The sequence below is a fragment of the Delphinapterus leucas genome, chromosome 3 (genome assembly GCF_059928025.1).
Source record: "Delphinapterus leucas isolate spDelLeu-1000000601 "Yukka" chromosome 3, BTC_Dleu_Yukka2, whole genome shotgun sequence".
NCBI classification, from domain to species: Eukaryota; Metazoa; Chordata; class Mammalia; order Artiodactyla; family Monodontidae; genus Delphinapterus; species Delphinapterus leucas.
This window is the reverse complement of record NC_143131.1, coordinates 15,827,401-15,843,812: the sequence shown is the minus strand read 5'-3', so window position 1 is coordinate 15,843,812 and position 16,412 is coordinate 15,827,401. Positions and strand designations below refer to the sequence as shown.

The window sequence follows — 16,412 nt, the reverse complement described above, 5'->3', positions numbered from 1 at the left end:
ATATGTATCTGTTCTTTTTCAGATTCTTTTCCATTATAGGTTATTATAAGATATTGAATATAGTTCCCCGTGCTATACAGTAGGTCCTTGTTGTTTCTCTGTTTTATATATAGTAGTGTGTATATGTTATCCCAAACTCCTAATTTATCTCTCCCCCATCCCCTTTGGTAACCATAAGTTTGTTTTCTTCGTCTGTGAGTCTATTTCTGTTTTGTAAATAAGTCCACTTGTATCATTTTTTTTAGATTCCACATATAAGTGATATCATATGATGTTTGTCTTTCTCTGTCTGACTGACCTCACTTTTAACAAGTCAGGGGTGCATTGTTGTTCAGATCATTATTGCGGCTCCCAGGCTCTCAAAGTGAGCTTGGGGGGGTGGTCTGTGACCTTCACTGCTTCACCTACACACCCTTTGTGTTTTATTGATTGATCCTTTTCATATTAAGAAGATAAGGAAATGTTCACTGTGTTAGTTTGCCTTCTTCTATTGGGGTGAAAAAGGGTTTTCCTAATGATGAAATATCAAGTTCTTACCGCAAAGAGGTCTTCTCAGGACCAAATTTGTGGCTGTCATTTTGCATCTCAACTCATGGTTTGAATTCCTGTGGGCTAAGCTTAAACCTGAGTAATCGTCTTTTATTTTCTCTTTGCCAGTTTCATTATCTTTTTGTATTTATTCCGTGTTATAGTGGACATTTAAGCTCTCTCAATTGCTTTTTGGACTGAGATATAGTAGAAATAAGTGCTCTCAAAGGCAGGCTAGTGTGTGTGTGTGTGTGTGTGTGTGTGTGTGTGTGTGTGGCGGGCGGGGGGGGGCTAAGGAGGAGGGGTGAACTAGAGGTGAACTAGCTTCTAGCAAGATGAGCCCAGTTAAAGGACTTAATCTTTTGAGCTTCAGTTTCCTCATTTGTCAGAAACAGTAAGAATTGTGGAGCGAGCTGCCTCACGTCTGTGGCACCCCGGCTGTGAACTCACTCGGGCCAGAGCCCTTGCCCCGTGGTTCTTTTTCCGAATCACAGTTTCCCACTTAAAAATGTTCCATTAAATTTTATATTACTACTTGTGTGTGCTATATACGGAAAGTTAGTTTTAAAATCACAAATTGTAAAAGAAGACATTAAAATATTACTTTCAATAAAAATAACTTCTTAGGTGCTGGAAGCCTGATTTGCGAATTGCCTTGCACTTCCGGGGCCAGGTTCCACTAATCCACCGGACAGGGCGGTTTCGTTATAGGGGGAGCTGGCTCCCGCCCGTGTGTTCACACACGCCCTCCGTCTGAGCGGGTGGGAGAGGCTCTGCTTGGTTTGCTCCTCAAACCCTGCCCAGGGGTACTGGAGGTCCTGGGCTTGGAGTCGGGGGACCCTGAAGAATTGGCAGCCATCAAAAGAGATTCATTCTCATCCCAAGTTTACTCTTGGTTTGGAATGTTCCAGAAACACAGTCTGGGGAATTTCGAGGACTGGGGTCCATGAGGCAGCTACCGGTTCTCTCTCATGCCTTGTGCACGGATGCACAGGCCTCTCTCTCTCTCTCTCTCTCTCTCTCTCTCTCTCTCTGTATTTCTGTCTCCACTTCTGTTTTCTTTTTTGATTGGACCCATAGGAAAGAACCAGAAAGGGTTTTCCGACCCGGATGACACAACAAGCCTTGGGCCTTGAGGTGGCACTGCCAATCACAATCCAGCTGGACAGTGGCCATTGGCATGTGGGCCCAGAGTGGGCCTTCCTGAGTCAGAATACTGGTGCCCAGATATTTGCTGTGCTTTCTCCTGCGCCTCCGGTTTGGAGGTGGAGTTTCCAGGGGTCGTGGCTCCCCCGTGCACTGGGAGTGATGGCCTACGTCCCCCGTCCTGTGCCAGCGACTAGAAGGACATCCAGTGGACCTGCACACACCCTTTTTATTTTTACTCAAGTTTTGAAAACATTTCCCACCCTGTGTTGGTCAGGCAGCCACACCAAGTAGGATTGTAATCTCCAGCTTTGACTGACCCGTTCCTGGTGTTGCCTTTTGTAGGGACAGACGCCCACGTGTGTCATCACTGTTCTGCCCCTTGAATGTATCTGTGGAAACTGTGATGACAAGAGTCCACATCCCGTCCTGGGTGTTATGTGGGTTTGGGGGAACATTTTGGCATCCAATAAGAAACGTAGGTGATGTTCTTCCTGGGACGGCTACTGGATATGGTTTTCCTGATAGTAAGGGAATGTTTGTGTGGGGAGGCTGCTTGCCCGTATCTTAGGGAGGCTGTGTTCATAAACGGGGTGACCCTGGGTCAGCCCTGCTGACCCGCACGGCTTTGGTACACTGATAAAGGACACTTGATCTTGGCCTTCCGATAAGTGGCCCTCCCAGGATGGCAGAATTACTAACTCAGTGCTCAGTCTTGATGTTTTGGACATTTGAAACAAATTAGATAGCTGCTTCTCTGCGTTGTGTGTTTGTTTGGATTTAGTGGGTGAGTGTATAACTTACCGTCCAATCCTAAGTATGCCGGACAAGGTGTCAAGCAGGGTACTGTGGTCTCTCGGATCTGAAGTCACCTGTTTGTTCTAATCCACACAGTTTCTTACAGTTTGTTCAGCTATTTCAGCCTTGGTCTCTTTGGCAGCCTGAGAGAATGTCTCATTTTCTAGCAGGGAGTTTAGGAGAGACAGGATAGTCCTCAGATCTGCGGGGCTGACCGGGCCAGCTGCAGGCTCGTTCACCTTGACGTAGAAGTGGACCTCGTGGTGGTCAGTTCAGTCCAGACACTTGGCTCAAGGGGTGTAGAAGCCTCAGTCCTAGTTCTGGAACATCGTGGCCTCAGACTGGGAGGGAGAGGGTCTGGGCTGTGTGAATCTTGTTGCCGAGCCTAGGATCTTGACAGGGAATGGTCATTCCAGGAGGCCCATATCTGTGTGCCCGTGATCTTGGACAATGTGTATTAGAGTGTGATCGGGGTTCTTTCACCTGGAAAGGGATTGGCTGGAGCTGGGGAGGCAGAGCCCTGGCCGGGCTTCCCATGAAGAGGGGGAGGAGAGGGTAGGGATGGGCTGGACCAGGCCAACCAGCAGGGCAGAGCCAAGGTGGGGTGGGGGCCACGTGGAAGCAGCAGGGCTGAATTCCAGTTGCTTGCATCCTTGGGTTTTCGCAGTGAAGGAGCTGGAGGCACAAGAAGATCATCGACAGCTGTGGCAACGCTGCCAGTCTTGGAACTGCACAGTGGCTGAATTCCTTTTGGGGGGCCCCTGGACAGGGTCAGGTGCATTGGAATGGGGTCTTGAACGGAATGCGGATGTGAGCTGATGAGTGGGTGACCACAGCTGAATGGGCATTTAAAAGGCAGGAGCCCATATGACAATTGCTCTTTCAACCCTGCTATCTAGAACATTCTGGTGCTTTAGATTGGTTGGTTAAAGTGAGATGCCAGGGGACTCCATACATGGTGTGTAAATAGGGAAGTGGACTTGGAGTCAAGAAGACCCAACTCTTTCAGTTAGAGGCTGGACAGTTTTAGACAAATTGCTCTAACCTAGTCTATTTATGAGTGTATAATTTCCACATATTAACTTCATCGGGCGGTGCAGGAGCATTAAATGAGATGAAGATGTAGAAAACAAACTTATGGTTATCAAAGGGGAAAGGAAGTGGGAGGGAGGGGTAAATTAAGGGTATGGGATTAGGGGCTTCCCTGGTGGCGCAGTGGTTGAGAGTCCGCCTGCCGATGCAGGGGACGCGGGTTCGTGACCCGGCCCGGGAAGATCCCACATGCCGCGGAGTGGCTGGGCCCGTGAGCCATGGCCGCTGAGCCTGCGCGTCCGGAGCCTGTGCTCCGCAATGGGAGAGGTCACAACAGTGAGAGGCCTGCGTACCGCAAAAAAAAAAAAAAAGAGTATGGGATTAACAGGTACAAACTACTATACACAAGACAGATAAGCAACAAGGATTTACTGTATAACCCAGGGAGCTATATTCAGTATCTTTTAATAACCTATAGTGGAAAATAATCTGAAAAAAAAGTATGTAAGGGAATCATTTTGCTGTACACCTGAAATTAACACCTGAAACTAACGATGTTGTAAATCAATTATACTTCAACAAAAATTGCGAGGACGATGTGAAAATATCTAGCAAATGGTAAATCCTCATCACGCCCCAGCTTCTTTCTTTCTCAGGCAGGCCCATAATGGTTCATTGAATTCATTACTGTATGTCTGGCCCCCCTACCCCCTACCCAAGAGCTAGTCTTAGAAGCCTCTTTAACCCCTGCCACTGTGTCTTGTGCCCGGTGTATGCATTTTATTTATTTATGAAGGAAGAGGCCCCAAGTTCAGCTTGGATTTGGATCAGTTGTGAGGTATTGCTTCTAGGTTTACGGTTCATGGACTCAGAGAATGTTTGGATGGGAAATGCCTGGGGAGATCATTGCAGGTCAGTGTTTGCAAACCTAGCTTATTAACACGTAGATTCGTGTGCCTAACCCCAAGCATTCGTCTCTCCCAGGTCCAGGATGGAGCCCAGGAATCTGTATTTTGAAAAAGTGTCCTGAGTAATGTGATGGTCAGTCATCTTGGGAAGGACTTATCTAGACACTGTCCACTTTACAGATGAAAATACTGAGGCGTAGAGAGGAGGATGGAGGTGTTTCTTACCAGCTGTGTGATTGGGGCCAAAACTCAAACTCTGCAGGTGCCACTGGGCAGACACACAGTATATATCTCATTGCCATTTGCATACAAACCCATGTAAACCAACCGGGCTGCCATGACAACAGCTGCTTGACCTCGTATTTATTTCTTTTTCCCCCTCTGTGCGTCTGGGTTTCACTGTCCGTTTTCTGTTCACCGCCACCCCGCCGTCATCCCTCTTATCCTCCTGCGCTCCACTGCAATGCGTGACTTTGATCAGATCTCTTCTTTCTTCTTCTAGCTCCGTTCTGTGACGGAATCTTGGAGTTAGTATTTAACTTACTGGTAACTCAGCCGGAAGGGGCAGCAGAGGTTGGCTCACCCAACCCTGCTCGGAAGTCAGCTTCTACTGAGCTGCAGTGACCACCTGGGGCAGGTGTGAGGCAAGGTGGATGGGCAGACATTATACACTAGGAGGCGCTAAAGAGCCCACCGCATGGCCCGGTGCTCCTGACTTGATTTGCCTGTGGCTTTTCTCTTAATTCCATTGCAGAGCTGGGGTAAAGCAAGCCTGATTTCGCCTTGCCTTGACCTCAGATGGACTTGGTTCCACTCCAGCTGCGCCCTCGCCCCTCCCACTCTCCAGGCTCAAGAACGCAAACTCCCCGCTGCTCCTCCCCACTGTCTTGTGGCTTGTCCAGCGTGCCTTGCTGAGCTGGGCACGTTCCCTGAATTCACTGGAGTATCGCCACCGGCTTCTACTGGAGCCAGCCCGACTCGGACCCTTTCTGGTTGCTGCAGTGTGACGCCTCCCTGCCTATGGGTGGTTTCCAGAATTTCTCACCTCCCTCTGTAAAGAAGCTCGCCTGTTTATTTTTCTTCATGCTTGTCACCTCTCTTGCTTCTAATTCACTTTTCTGGTCATCACAGCTAAAGAAGAACTTCTCTGGTGAAAAAAAAAGAAACGCCTCCGAGTTTGACTTAGTCTCTGATTTGCAATGAATCGAGTCATTATCTTGCTCCATTGCATGATTACCCTCTTTTTTCTCAATTATTTAAAATCGTATATTTTGTTGATTCCTAAGAAATATATCCCCCTTCTCCTTGACATACCTTCACGTTTACACAGGTTTGAAATTGGGATGCATTTTACAATTCAGAGGGTCATGGCTTATTTGCCAGCTTCGTTTCCCCCTTAGTGGTGTATAGTTCAGTTTCACATCGCGTCTTCAGACAGTATTTTTGCAGGATCTGGATAAAAGACCAGGAAAAATTGAAGCCAACTTCAGAGAAGATTCAGAATTTTGCGATATTAAGGAAGATGGCTGCCAGTATGCCTAACACTTGAGAAGAGGACGGAATTATTTTCCAGAAAGATGTGATCTGGACTTTGAACAGTGTTGGATAAATCACATGAGGTCCTTCTTTTATGATTAGAGCCACCATAACATTAAATAAATCCAATGTGCACGAAGGACTCTACCTAGGCAGAGTCAGTGGTTCTATATATTTCAGTAAAGGAGAGCTAAACCTCCTTTTTAGACCTCTCTTTTGAAAGAGCTACAAAACAAACACTACAGATTAATTCCTGCATGAGAACTATGGAGGGTTCTAGTGCTTTTGTCCGTAGACTTCCTTTCTCTGAAGACAAAAATGTGTATTTTAGCTGCTGACAGCCTTCATTTCATAGTACAAAGTGGGTTATGCTTTACCCAGAAATGAGGGTTAGCTTTTTACACATGGGATTAGCTAAACATCCCATGGGATGTCCTTTTCATCCCTTACCAGAGAAGTTGCTCTGTTTGTTTTTGTGAACTATCCCTTTCTTTGCTTTTACAAGAAATTTATGCTGTCGAGCCATTTAATTTGGCCTTGCAAAACTTATCATGAAGTAGTGGAAGATTTAGTTAGGCTTTCCTCGTGTATCAAATAGATACACAACTAGTCGAAAAAAAGTTTTTTAGAGATTTATAGTTTGCCGCGGAGCGGAGGTCCACAGAAGATCACTCTAGTGCTTTCGTCTCCTTCTCCATCATGTAAATTGTCCACACAGCCCATCCCGGGGCTTCCTTCCTCCAATCCCAAGCCCCACGCACACCTGGCATCCTGAAACCAGTAAAGGGACCAGGAAAAGCTGTGGCCTTGAATGATTCGTGCACAGAAAGCTGAGACGATGGGTGACCTGAGTGTAATTTAGTTCCCAGCCTGTCATTTTTCCTTGTTAAGTATCTTCGTGGAGTGGGTGTCTAGCTCTCCTGTCCGTGGCTTATGGGCAGCGAATGCAGACTGGTTTGATGTTAGTCAAAGCCCATAATTTTTTAAAAATTTATTTATTTTATTTTATCTATTTATTGTTTTTGGCTGCATTGGGTCTTTGTTGCTGCGCACGGGCTTTTCTCTAGTTGCGGTGAGCGGGGGCTACTCTTCATTGCGGTGCACGGGCTTATTGCGGTGGCTTCTCTTGTTGCGGAGCACGGGCTCTAGGCGCATGGGCTTCAGTAGTTGTGGCACACGGGCTCTAGAGCACAGGCTCAGCAGTTGTGGCACACGGACCTAGGTGCTCCGCGGCATGTGGGATCCTCCCGGACCGGGGCACGAACCCGTGTCCCCTGCATTGGCAGGCAGACTCCCAACCACTGCGCCACCAGGGAAGCCCCCAAAGCCCATAATTTGTTAGGAAAATTTTCTGCTTAAAATCACAGCCCATTCCAAAATGGGCATCATTTGGGGGCTCCTCTATTTTTTTTTTCTTTTACAATTAGTTGAGGGTCTACCCTTGCAGTTGTTTCGATTTTCTCTGGACCCCACCTGTTTTCCTTATACCCTGCCTCGGCTCTGAGCATACAGTTGGGTCTTATTTCTTAGCTGGCCCAGGTAGCAGCGTAGAGACTAGTGGCATAAACCATCCCAACAATACCAAGTGGGCTCTGGCTGTTGGTGACTTGAAAACTAGATTAAAATTCAAAATGATGTAACCGAACCAGAGAACGAGAGAAGAAAGCATAGAAAAAAGAAAAAACAGGAAGAAAAAAGCAAATAGACAAATGTATCCAATATAAAAATGAATCAGAAATGACGCTATACAAGCATGGCTAGAAATCATCCGTGGACTGTAATTATCACAAGCTAAACATGAGTCAGCTGCTGGGTAACGTGGTATTTTTTTTTTTTTTTTTTTTTTTTTTGGCCGCGCTGGGTCTTTGTTGCTGCGCGGGCTTTCTCTAGTTGTGGCGCGCAGGGGCTACTCTTCGTTGCCGTGTGCGGGCTTCTCATTGTGGTGGCTTCTCTTGTTGTGGATCACGGGCTCTAGGCGAGCAAGCTTCAGTAGTTGCAGCACGTGGGCTCAGTAGTTGTGGTTCATGGGCTTAGTTGCTCCACGGCATGTGGGATCTTCCTGGACCAGGGATCGAACCCACGTCCCCTGCATTGGCAGATGGATTCTTAACCACTGTGCCACCGGGAAAGTCCCAATGTGGTATTTTTTTTAAAGCAGTCATCCCACTGGGATATAGAATTGGACACAACTTGATAAAAGAAAGTGCACATAGTGAGTTGCAGAACTTTACCTTCCCAATAGCAGCTAGACCATACAGTATGTATTTATAGGACAAATGGGTATTCTTATATACATATGGTTTTATATGTGTATGAAACTTGTATATAATTTTATATATTTATATATAGCATATAATTGTCATACGTAATGTTTACCTACCATGATATGTCTGTGTATATTATAGTTGTCCTACATAATGTTTACCTGTCTTGGTTTCCAAAGTCTTGATTACCCCTTGTCAGATGAATGTTATCTTACGTCAGCTAAAAGAAGTACATGTAACTGTCTTAGTAAACAGAAATGATATTTTAATTTAATTGGTTATAAAAAGCCCATCCAGCTGCAGAAAGATATTTACAAAAGCTGGAAGCTTAGGAGTTCGTATTGCTTCTGAATGTGCTCACTTCCAGGATCTGTTGATGCAGGCACAGGTCCCTAGTCTAACTTGGAGAAAAGCAAGTGTCCGTGGCCTTTTTATTGAACTAAAAGTGATTTTAAGGTGAAAAAAGGCCTTTATAGGGCTGGCTAAATGGACATGTGAGCTATGCAGTCGCACAGAGCCTGGTGCTCAGAAGGCCCTGCACTTGGGGATTAATGCTCTGAGGCCGCCGTCTTGTAATTCTTAGTACTTCCATCGTTGAATGTGTGTTTTGTCAGTGAAGCTCAGCAGGATGATGACGCACACGCTGGGAGCGTGGGGCCTCAGCTCACGTGTGAGACCTCCTCCCGGGATGGGCTTCTGGGCGCCAGCCCTGCCCACCCTCCCCTTTTCCACCCCACCCTGCATGACTGCCCTGGGTCCTCCGCCCAGGGCGGTGGCCAGGTTGCATCGGTAGGGGGAGGCTTGTGTTCCCCTGTGACCGCCCGCCCCTCGCTGGGGCCTGAGCGCAGGTGTGAGAAGGGTCCTCCTCAGGCACAGATCACCATCTCGCCCCAGCCAGCAGCGCCTCGGTGAGCAGAGTGGTGAGCAGGCAGGGACCTCACCCCCCCGCTCCCCCCGCCCCCTGCCCTGGATCCAGGTCCCAAACACACCCTAGAATCGAGGCTGCAATACTGTGGGGAACTCCTGTTTGTTGTGGGTTGGGCCTGCAGTCTGGTGGGGAGGGGAGGTTGACTTCTGCATCCCCAGTGAGGTCTCTGCATTTTCACCTTGCACCGGACCTGGAAAATTACGTAGCCCCCCTGAGTGAGAAAGATGCCTGTCCACAGCCGCCCCTCTTCAAAGTCTGTACTTTATCATTCTGCTTCCCATGACCTCATGGGCATCGTGCAATGTGACCACAACCCGTCTCTGAATAATGGTTCTGCAGCATTCAGGAATCCTCTGGCCACCTGTATGCAGCCGTTTTTGCTTCAAAATTCCCCCCGTGGGTGAGGGGGTCACCACGTGTTTCTGTGAATGGCAGATCGGCAAGGTCACCCTGGGGCTTGGATCAGGCTGTGCCATGGGATGTGCGTGGGCAGGTCCTAATGGTGTTTGGTTCTTCTCCTGAGAGCTGTTCTATACCTCAGAGTAATTCTCAGCTTCAGCCAAGCAGATCAGCACTTACAGGCACTCAGAGATAGGAATGCGGCAGGTTTCAACAAGGCGTTTAAGAAAATCTCTTATTATGTCTTTATGGGCAGGATGGAGTAACGTGGATGGAATGTAGCGGCAAACTGGATGGCCTGTCATATTCATAAAGTGCCGATTAATAAATTAAATAATAGGTCAAATAAATAGATCATTTAATAAATTAAATAATAGATTAATCTAATTAAATAATAAATAGATTATTTAATAAATTAAATAATAATATAAAATTATATAAAAATAATATAAAATTAATAATAGATCACTGTGGGAGTCACAGGGCTCCAGTACCGATCGATCTCCATCCACCTCCAGCAGTGTAGACGAGGACAGATGACACGCAGATCTCAAATGTGTGGATGTCATGATGCCGGACAGGAGAACAAATGTGATTGATGACACCATTAAGGGCTGTGGGTTTGAATGACGGACCATGTCAAACAAGAACCAGTGTAATAGGACATACTGAGATTCAAAAGTTGCATCAGGAAAATAGAATCCTTGAGGGTTTTAGCTGCCTGTAAATTCAAAATAAGCCAGTATGCTGATAGAGCTGTTAAAAAAAAAAAAAAAAAAAGGCTGCACCCAAATGAGTTAATCAGTTGAAAACCTAATGACCGCACAAAATCCTGCACACACATTTTTAGAGCAGTTTTATTTATAATTGCCCAAAATTGGAAGCAGCCAAGATGTCGTTCACGAGGTGAATGGATAAATGGTGGTGCATCATATGACGGGATATTATTTGATAACAAAAAGAAATGAGCTATCAAACCGTGAAAAGACAGAGGAACTTAAGTAAATACTTAGTGAAAGGAGCCAGCCTGAAAAGGCTACATACCGTATGATTCCAACTACATGACATTCTGGAAAAGACAAACTAGTAGATACAGTAAAATGATCAGTGGTCAGCAGAGTTTATGGGGAGAGAGGGAGGCATGAATATGTGGAACACAGGGACTTTTAGGGCAGTGAAAATACTCTGTATGATTCTATAATGATGGATGCGTGACGTTATGCATTTGTCAAAACCCGTAGAATGTATGACACAAAGAGTGAGCCCTACTGTGATCTGTGGACTTGGTTAATAACATATCAACATTGGTTCATCAGTTATAACAAATGCAAGATGTTATAACACTGAAGCAAGATGTTCGTACTAGGAGACATTGTAGGTGGGATGGGAGGATGGGGGAGGAGATATATGGGAAGTCTCTGCACAATCTACTCAATTTTTCTGTAAACCTAAAACCGCTTTAAAAAATACAGCCTATTAATTAAAAAAAAAAAAAAAAGACTGTATAGGTAGAGCTATGGAATCCAGAACAAATGGATTCACGGCCCCTCCTGGTTCCCCCCATCTGTAGGGACCAGATGCCCGGTGGGAGCATTTGGTCTGAAAAGAGTCACACCTGGAGCCTGGCCAGAGGAGGGATGGGACGCCTGGGGAAGAGGTGAAGGGACCAGGGATGTGTGTCCTAAAGAGGTGTGAACATAATCCTCGCTTTCTGCAGTCTTGGTGCTGGTGGCTGGTGTCTTTGAGGAGCGCTCCTGGCATCTCTTCAGTCAGTTCATCACACCCTGAGCAGACATACTCTTGAAAATTGGTGACAGCCCTTCCAGCTATTTTCATGTGATAACAGGAGGTGGAAGAGGCAGGAGCTTGTGTCTGGGTATTTAGCAGAGTGGTGAGAGAGCTGGCTTAGAGCCAAGCTGTCTGGATTCCTGGATCCTGTCTGGATCCTGGCCCCGCCTCCCCTGATCTTGGGGCCTTGGGCAAGTTTCTTAACCCCTCCCTGCTCATCTGCAAAGTGGAGTACCTTCCTCATGGGATTGTTGTAAGGATGAAATGAGGGAATACATTAAGTGATGGCTAGAACCGTGCTCGCACTCACTAGGCGTCAGCGGTTTTATTCACTGCAGTGTGGTCTGGAGGGCAGAACTAGCGCCGCTGGGTCAAGGGAAGCCAGCCTTAAGGGCACTTTCTCACTCTTCTGTTTTAGCCTCTGCACTCTTGCTGTTCTCTGTGCTTACCGTGTTCCCGACCTGGAATGCCTTTGGCGCTTTCCACCTGGCAAAGTCTGACTGCTCTAGGGAGGCAAAGCTTAAACACCCGCCTTCTCTCGAGACCTCACTCTGCCTTCCTTATGCAGTTATCGGCCCTCTTTCCTGCTCCCACACCCTTTTGGAAAGTATTGATACTTGGGTTAAACATAGTTGTTCACTTGTCTGCTTCCCGGCTTCGCAGGGATTTAGTCATCAGTGTGTCCCTGCCGCTAGCCCGGTGTCTGATAATCACTGGTTATGGAATGAAAAGGGAATTTCCCCTTCCCCCAGTAATAAAAGGATACAGTAGGAAACTGGATGCTGAAGACATGCTGAGCTCCCCGATATGAGATGTATTTCAGTAGAGATGGGTGATTCTCACTGAGGGAATCATGGGTTGGATGAAAGTGTAGTCTTTCTCTGAGTGGTGCCACAGAGCGCCAGCATCAGAATTGCTTACGGCCCGCAGACAAGGATTTTTTTTTTGTGATGTCCTATGAGACAGTTTTCATATAAAAAAAAGATTGGTTTGAAACAGTTCTGTTCAACTACCTTTTAAAAAATAAATTTTGATTAAGTAAGGTTGAAACCCTTGTTTTTCTTTGAGCTTTCAATTTTAGCTAACATAACTTACTATTTTGTTTATAAATCGATCAAACTTTAACAAGCATTTTCAAGAGAGTCTTTGGTGAATGACTGGTTTTATTAAAAAGTTTCACTATACTCCCTTCAACATTTTAAACTGCATTTGTAAATTTTATATTTTCCCTGTCCCTTTAAAGTACTTTATTATCAAAGGTTACTAAGGTTATACTAAGAGACTCAGGAACCAACCTGATTAAGCTTCCACCAGCCAAGATGGGCCACTTGATGGTCAGTAGGGATGAGACTGTAGCGGGCTGGAGCACATCATTCACAATAACACTAAAAAAAAAAAAAAAGTAATGACCCAAACCAACTTTGTTGCCTTTAGGGGATACTAAGGAACTGTCTCATTATCTTGAAGGCTGGTAAATAAAGAGAAAGAATCAAGCGTTGATCCTGCCTTTCCCATGAGATCCGTCTCTTCCGGTCATCAAACATTGATGAAGGGGAGTTTCTCTTTATAGATGTGACCCAGCTAATACCCGTAGCAAGAATGAAGGGCTCCTACCCCTGGGTAGTCCCTGAGGAATCAATGCCAGGCAGTCATCATGAATGGCTGCTAATGTCACAAAAATAGAGACACCAGACAGTATGCGCCTCCTGATGGGAACACACACCTCCACCTATCATGCAGCTCTATAGGAAAAACGATTGAACCTAAATCTGGTCAAGACTCTAGATGCAACTGCCAACTTTTCCAGTCTGCAGCAGGGGGTAAAGGAAAATGTCAAACTAAACCACAAGGATACAAGGGGGTGATTCTCTGACTCTGGAAAACTTCACTGGACAAAACGAGTCTGTTTCTTCCGCAGAAATTTTCAGCAAAAAAAATAAATAAATAAAAGAGAAAGAGCAAGAGAGATAGAGAGATGGGGGGCGGGCAGGAGACCTATAAATTACAGGAAACTTAAAACTCACATATATCCATTTCAGTGGATGACTTTTTCAGTTTCTGTTTCACTCTTTTACTCTGTGTGTGTGTGTGTGTGTCACGTGTGTACATGTGTGTAAAAGATGACTGGGCAAATGTGAATGCTGACAGGTATCTGATGACATTAAGAAAGTAAAGCAATTTTATTAGGTGTGATAGTGGTATTGTTGTTAGGTTAAAAAGTGCTTTTTTGTTTTTGAAGATAAATGACAACATTTACAAGTTAAATTATATGATGCTTGATATTTGCTTCAAATAATTTGGGTGTGTATGTGGTGAGGGGAGCTTGGTGGGTGGGAATATAGAAGAAACAAGATTGGCCATGAATGGAGAATTGTTGAGGCTGGGTTTATTATACTTTGGTCTCTCTTTTTGTATATATTCAAAAGTTACCAAAGTAGAAGTTTTTAAAAAAATGACTTTGTCTAACAACCAAGATCTCCCAATATTAGGCAGTTCCTGTAAAATAAATAAACTCATAGATGTTCCTAAAATTTTAATTTCAAATCACAACTCTAAATTATACTACATAGTTTTTAAATTGGAACCGTGAGACGAATTATCGTAGGCAGTAAAAAAATAATTAAAACACCAAATACGTGCAGGTTTTTCTAAGTACAGATTATTACTATTAGGACTTAGTTTCCTAAACATGTCTATGCTTAATTCTTGGGCTGCAAAGATGCTCATCTACCAAGGAGACATGCAATCCCATACAGGTATGGCATTACCATCCCAAGTAGTTGTTGGGTTTGCTTTCTCATCTGGTTGAGGATTCTTAATGACCAGTGAGACCCTTGGGCAAGATGCCAACTATACCCTGGCCCAGGGGACACGGGGGTGGGGTGAGGTGGTGGGGTGCGCATCCCCAGTGCTCTTGGGAGTTGCTACGGCAATGTCCTCTAAAGGAGGGCTTCTGGCATCCAGGGCGGTGGGTCAAAGTCCTGTCATTCCCTAATTTTTCTATTCCTGGAAGATTGTAATTTCCACTGAAAGAATAACTAATGACCTTCATTGCTTCAGTTGGTTTTGCATTTCTTTGGTTTTTAAAAGATACTTAAATGGCTTCCTGGCTAGCTCAGAAGACCTTTAGACTTGAGGGAACTTTCTCGAAACCCTAGGGTTTTGCCTGACTCTGCCAAGAAGGCTATTCTAATGAAACATACTAATCTAACAGTTGCAGATTCCCTCCAATGCGGTGGGAGTCACACTGTGAGTTACAACTCACTTGTGGAGTCACTTTAGTGAGCCAGAGTCAGCATTTAAAAATATAATGGAATTGGAGGAAAGTATCAGAAGGCATCACACATTTGTAAGGATAAATACTATTTTTGAAACTTCGGTTTCATTTGTATGTATTTAGAGGTAAATGGATTTCTTATGGTGGATCACTGTCAAAAATTTTGAAAACTGCCACTTCAGTGTGAGGTGGGGAAAACAGAGAGGCTGGCACACAGACAAGCGCAATAATTAATCATAAACTGACAGCGAGCAGGTAAGCCAAAAAGAAAATAAATACCAAAAAACAACTCGGGTTAAAAGAAACATAAGAGCTCAAAAATAGAGCAAGTGTTAGACCCGTAGCGGAAGAACCAGTTATTGTTACTGAAGATGTGGATGTTGGCATCGTGGGTTGTCTTTTAGGTCTGCTCCTGCCTCTGCATATATTGTGCACCGTTTATTCCTTTTTGGTAGCACAGTGCCTGGCGCAGTGTAGGCCCCCGTAAATAAATGTTTATTGAATGTAAACACTAGTAATTAGACCACCTGTTTCGGAGGATCCGGCGGGGGCGGACCCTGGGGTCTGGGAGTCTGTATTTTAACAAGCTTCCCAGGCAGCCAAGCTACTGGCAGTTGCAGACCAATATTAAAGAAGCACTGACCTATTCTGCCCACTCTGGCCCAGGTCACACGCACAGGTAACATTACAGCCAGACATGGAAATTGGGTTGTCCACATTTTGGGAGAGGTTTTTTTTTTTTTTTTGGTGATACACGGGCCTCTCACTGTTGTGGCTTCTCCCGTTGCGGAGCACAGGCTCCAGACGCGCAGGCTCAGCGGCCACGGCTCATGGGCCCAGCCGCTCCGCGGCATGTGGGATCTTCCCAGAGCGGGACACGAACCCATGTCCCCTGCATCGGCAGGCGGACTCTCAACCGCTGCGCCACCAGGGAAGCCCCTGGGAGAGGTTTTACCCACAACTTCACCAGCATCTCACGTTGACCATTTCTCATCAAGCACATTGCATAACCTTCTAGCAGACGTCCTGGCCTCCGTGCTTCCTCCCTACTCCACCTCATCCTCTCTGCTGCCCCCTGGCCTTTATCCTAAACCACTCATCATTTCATTTACCTACTCTATACCTTTGGCTTTCTCTCTGTTGTCAGTAGTGACAACTAAACTCCCTACATATCCTTCAGGGCTTGCCATAGTCTGCCCCCAGCCTGGCACCTCAATTTCTTCTCTCTGCCAGTCTCCCAACTCTCTTGTTGTTTATCCCTCTGCTTCCGCAGGGCCATCCCAGACCACTTTCACGCCCCAGGCACACCTCACCCTTGCCTGACTCTTATCTTCTGCTCATGTTGTGTCCTCCAATTGGAACAGCTTCTGTTTTCCTCTGAATTGCATCCATCCTCCCAGACCAAGTTCAATGCCACTTTTTATAAATCTTCCCTGATTTGGAGCGAATCATTTCTCCTCCTTTGTTTCTCTTTGCTCTTTGCTCGTGTCTTGCTATAGCACCAAGACTCATTGCCTTGGACTTTTGTTAGTGCAGCCTGTGTTCATCTCTCTGATGAGGAGGTAAGTTCCTAGAAGGCAGTATTCATGTGTTCTTTGCTTCTTTATACACCCCACACTGCCTTACAACTAGTATTAAATGACATTTCTGTTAAATTGACTTTTCTGAGTTACGATTACACCAAAGTCAATATTAATTGGTAGCTTAGCCAACGAACTTACGTAGAACGGGCTTCAGCCTCTATATGAAGGCTCAGAGCTCCTTGTGACTTCCTTGCCATTGCATTCCTTTATAAACCGAATCAAAAA

At 45.5% G+C, this 16,412-nt stretch overlaps 1 protein-coding gene across 1 annotated transcript in view; it reads left to right on the top strand.

Annotated features, from left to right (window-relative positions):
• RETREG1 (reticulophagy regulator 1) overlaps positions 1 to 16,412 on the top strand; it is a 123,925-nt gene that overhangs the window by 15,730 nt on the left and 91,783 nt on the right. The gene's annotated exons all lie outside the window — the stretch shown is intronic.